Source organism: Triticum aestivum, chromosome 5A, assembly GCF_018294505.1.
Source record: "Triticum aestivum cultivar Chinese Spring chromosome 5A, IWGSC CS RefSeq v2.1, whole genome shotgun sequence".
Taxonomy (NCBI): domain Eukaryota; kingdom Viridiplantae; phylum Streptophyta; class Magnoliopsida; order Poales; family Poaceae; genus Triticum; species Triticum aestivum.
This window is the reverse complement of record NC_057806.1, coordinates 311,187,087-311,192,382: the sequence shown is the minus strand read 5'-3', so window position 1 is coordinate 311,192,382 and position 5,296 is coordinate 311,187,087.

Below are 5,296 nucleotides of genomic sequence, written 5' to 3'. Positions count from 1 at the left end.
CAGGTGACAGGACCTCGCAGAATTCTTTTCTTTTTACCTTGTCCAAGACGTACATAGCTAGTGCCATATCCCGTGGTTTACCTTCATCTTGCACCTGCAAATCCTTTCTGATACCCAGGTGTGTCAAATCAATCCTAGATTTTAAGGTATCTTTCGTCTTGCCTTCAATATTAAGAAGTGTGCCGATAATGCTGTCACATATATTTTTCTTGATGTGCATCACATCAAGATTATGCCTTAGATCCAAATCTTTCCAATACTCCAAGTCCCACAAAGTGGACCTGCGGGTAAACAATAATCTCTCTTCTACCCTGCCACGCTTCCTCTTCCCGCTACCATTACCAGGATGGTTTCCTAGTGTAATATGCCTGACCTTCTCTAATTCCACTTGCAACTCATCGGCGGTGAGCCTCTTTGGCGCATCACGGTTTTCATGCTTTGCATTGAACACATGTCTTCGATATTTTCTAGGATGCGGCTTGTCCTTGGCAAGGAAACGACGGTGTCCAATGTAACAGATCTTGCTAAGTATTGCGTATGACAGTGGATTCCTGTCACGGTGAACACATGCATTGTAACCATGTGTCGTTCGCTCTGACATAGTGCCCAAAGCCGGATAATCATGGATGCACCAAATTATAACAGCACGCAGAAAGAAATCAGCTGGTGGGCTGCTATATAGGTCTCGAGTGAGAACACCCTTCCATAGCTGTTGAAGTTCCTCCACAAGAGGCTCCATGAACAAATCAAAATCCTTTCCAGGACTTTTTGGACCTGGGATGAGCAAGGCCATCATGTAGTTTGATTCTTTGGTGCAGACATTTGGAGGCATGTTGTAAGGGATAACAAGCACTGGCCACATGCTATATGTGGCGTTCTGGTGGCCAAATGGGTTAAATCCATCTGAAGCTAAGCCAAGTCTAATGTTTCTCGGGTCAGCAGCAAACTCTTTGTGTTTATCATTGAAGCTTTTCCACTCACTACCATGAGATGGATGGCTCATTACATTCCAATCTTTGTACTCCTGGTTCCTAGAATGCCACAGTACATCCTCTCTTGTTTTAGCATCATGAAACAACCTCTGCAATCTTGGTGTAATTTGAAAATGTCTCAGAACATTATGAGGAATCCTCTTCACAGCATCGCCATCTTTTCATCTTGATGATTTGCATTTCGGGCATTCACTTAAGTTGGTATAATCCTTCCGGAACAGAACACAATTATTCTTACAAACATGCATCATATCATATCCAATTCCAACTGCACAAAGGAAATTCTTCATTTTACTGTAGGTGTGTGGTAGCTCAGACGCATCTGGGAAAGATTTGCGGAAAGTAGCCAACATCGCATCGAATGATTTGTTGGTCATCCGCTCAGATGTCTTCACCTGAAGAAAGGTGAACATAGCTGAGAATACTGACAGCTTATTTCCTGGGGTGACAGCAACGTTGCATTGTTCCAACGAGCATTTCTGCAGGTGAAAGTTCACGGAATGCACGAGCATTTCGTAGCATTGTTTCAATGTTGGTCAAACTCACTGGCTCCGCCGCCACCACCTCCCCCTCCTCTTCCACCTGAGCATCAGGCAGATCAAGATGGTGATCTGCTGCTTCCACGTAGTCAATAACATTGACGTTCACAGTTTCACCATGATGAACCCACCTAGTATATGTGTCCGACATCCCATACAAGTGTAGATGATTTTGCACAGTTGACTGGGGTCTTGTAACTGAATTCATACAACTGCTACACGGGTAGAGCACATCTGATTTCGGACCACCGTACTCAGCTCTGATAAAGTTCATGAAGTTTTCAACCCCCTCGACATATGCAGCAGAGAATCTTCAAGCAGAAGTTATCCAAGTCCTGTCCATCTGTTAGACATACAAATTAGTTCTTCTACTAGATATTACAGGAAAAACATATATGATTTTTTACGAAGTCCAGAAAAAATACCTAGGTCGATGTCTAAAGCTATGGCAAGATATTTGGACGAGCAGATCTAAGTAACGAAATATATGTAAAGTTAATTCAGCAAACAGATTTGAGTGCCAAATTATGGCAGGCTGTTTCAGCAGTCAATGAGGCCGAGCACATAGCCGTCGAACTATCGAAGGCCATCGCAGCAACAAAGATCGAGTATAAAACAGTGTAGAGCTATTTCAGCTAACAGATTGGCTACTAGACCATGGCAATCTATGTCACAATAAATATATGGCAGGATATTTTAGCAACTAATCGGCCTTGGCATGCCATCTCAGCTAAGCAGATTGAGTGCAGAACAAGGCAAGGAAGCTTCTTAAGCAGAGCATATTGACAGTAAACTACTTCGGCAAACAGTGAGATTAACAGCGTCTATCAGCTAACATTCAGCGCTACACCGACATGAATGGGGCCTCAGTCTAGAATGCACGTACCGTGGGAGAAGCTGACCGCCGTGCGTCTCCACACGAACGTCGCCAGCGCTGGCGGCGCTGACCGCCGTGCGCCTCCACAAGAACGTAGCCAGAGGTGGCGGCGTGGCTAGAGGACGACAGTCTACGTGAGCGTACTGTGGAAGCAAGAGGATCGCCGAACCGCGGCACCGACGTATCGGCACGGTGGGGAGGGCGGCTTTGGCGGAGCGAATGGAGTGGAGGGGGACAGGGGGAGGGGGGTTTGGGGAATATTACTGGCTAGTTTGCCGAAGGGCGGTTGAATCGGATTTGGGGGGAATTTTTGGGTGTGTGGGGGGGAGGATTTTCGCGCGGTGGGCGGGGGTTGTTTGGCGCATGGTCGGTTTCTGCAAGTGCAGTCCCACGTGTCAGTGAAGAGGCAAGCCGAAGCGCGTTCCGTTTGCGTGAGCCGTGTGCAGGACCGAACGTGTGTTGGGTGCAATGCGACCGCGACAGGAGTGCTGTGAGTGTACCACATTTTTCCTTTTAAACTAGGTGCTTCGCCCCCTCAAAAAAAATGTTGCTTCGCGTGATCCATCGATACTACTACTAGTAATCCGGTAATCCCGACTAAAACGGCGCGGCCGGGTCTTTTCCCGCGCGATATGCTGGGAGGTTGGCTTAGTTGGGTTTTTTAGGACGAGTAATGCTACACCTACGTAATCCCAATTACGTAATTAACGTAATGTGAAACGTGTGAGCTGTTGATGGTAGATTGGAGGGAGGGAGGGGCCCACCACTATGAAAATCAGGGGAGGAGAGAGAGAGGCAATTTAGGTAACCCTTTCATAGGTTCCCGTAGATGTAGAAAGATGTGTCCGATCCTGCAATATAGGCCGTCCGATCTATATCTAACGGATAGGAAGGAAACTATGACAATTTACCCGCACTCCTCTCCACATTTGCAGATAAGGCTTTCCCTCGTTCATCCTTTTCTCCCACAAGATCTTGATCTTCCGTGCAACACACGGGCATCTTGCTAGTACTCCTACAATATGTATATTATTGTGAAAGTCCATATACACCGGCCGAGATTAATGCAAACACGGCAGATTTTCATTACATTTCGAACTTTTATAGGACAAAAAAAGAAACCCGACCCTAAACCTATTCTACGATGGCGACCGATGTCCTCCATCTGTGATCTCCATGTACGGGGGCAGGGTTCAAGACTCGTGAAGTAAAGGTGCGGTCTCCGGCGAGGAAAAGTAGAACACGGGAGATGGACCGGACAGTTGGCACACCATGCCCTGCCGCCTCCCATGCCCTACTCACTCACATTGATATCTATTTATGGGCATCTCCATAGCCCTTTGATACGCCTAGTTGATGTGAGACCATCTTCTCCTTTTTGTCTTCTCCACAACCACCATTCTATTCCACCTATAGTGCTATGTCCATGGCTCACGCTCATGTATAGCATGAAGATTGAAAAAGTTTGAGAACATCAAAAGTATGAAACAATTGCTTGGCTTGTCATCGGGGTTGTGCATGATTTAAATATTTTGTGTGGTGAAGATGGAGCGTAGCCAGACTATATGATTTTGTAGGGATAACTTTCTTTGGCCATGTTATTTTGAGAAGACATAATTGCTTTGTTAGTATGCTTGAAGTATTATCATTTTCTATGTCAATATGAACTTTTGCCTTGAATCTTATGGATCTGAATATTCGTGCCACAATTAAGAAGAATTACATTGAAATTATGCCAACTAGCATTCCACATCAAAAATTATCTTTTTTATCATTTACCTACTCGAGGACGAGCAGGAATTAAGCTTGGGGAACCTTGATACGTCTCCAACGTATCTATAATTTTTGATTGCTCCAAGCTATATTATCTACTGTTTCGGGCAATATTGGGCTTTATTATCCAGTTTTATATTACTTTTGGGACTAACCTATTAACCGGAGGCCCAGCCCAGATTTGCTGTTTTATGCCTATTTTAGTGTTTCGAAGAAAAGGAATATCAAACGGAGTCGAAACGGAACGAAATCAAGTGGAGAAGTTATTTTTGGAAGGAAACACACCTGATGAACTTGGACCCCATGTCAGGGGAGACACGAGGTGCTCACGAGGGTGGGGGCACGCCCCCCTAGGGCGTGCGCCTTGTCTCGTGGGACCGCTGTGGCTCCTCCGACGTCCTCCCTACACCCATATATACCTACGTGACCTAAAACTTCCAGAACACACAATAGATCGGGAGTTCCGCCGCCAGAAGCCTCCGTAGCCACCAAAAACCAATCTAGACCCGTTCCGGCACCCTGCCGGAGGGGGAAATCCTTCTCCAGTGGCCATCTTCATCATCCCAGTGCTCTCCATGACGAGGAGGGAGTAGTTCTCCCTCGGGGCTGAGGGTATGTACCAGTAGCTATGTGTTTGATCTCTCTCTCTCTAGTGTTCTTGATTTGGCACGATCTTGACGTATCGCGAGCTTTGCTATTATAGTTGGATCTTATTTTCTCCTCCCCCTCTTCTCTCTTGTAATGAATCGAGTTTCCCCTTTGAAGTAATCTTATCGGATTGAGTCTTTAAAGACTTGAGAACACTTGATGTATGTCTTGCCGTGGATATCTGTGGTGACAATGGGATACCACGTGCCACTTGATGTATGTCTTGGTGATCAACTTGCGGGTTTCATGACATTGGGAACCTATGCATAGGGGTTGGCACACGTTTTCATCGTGATTCTCCGGTAGAACTTTGGGGCACTCTTTGAGGATCTATGTGTTGGTTTGAATAAATGAATTGAGATTGTGTGATGCATATCGTATAATCATGCCCACGGATACTTGAGGTGACATTGGAGTATCTAGGTGACATTAGGGTTTTGGTTGATTTGTGTCTTAAGGTGTTATTC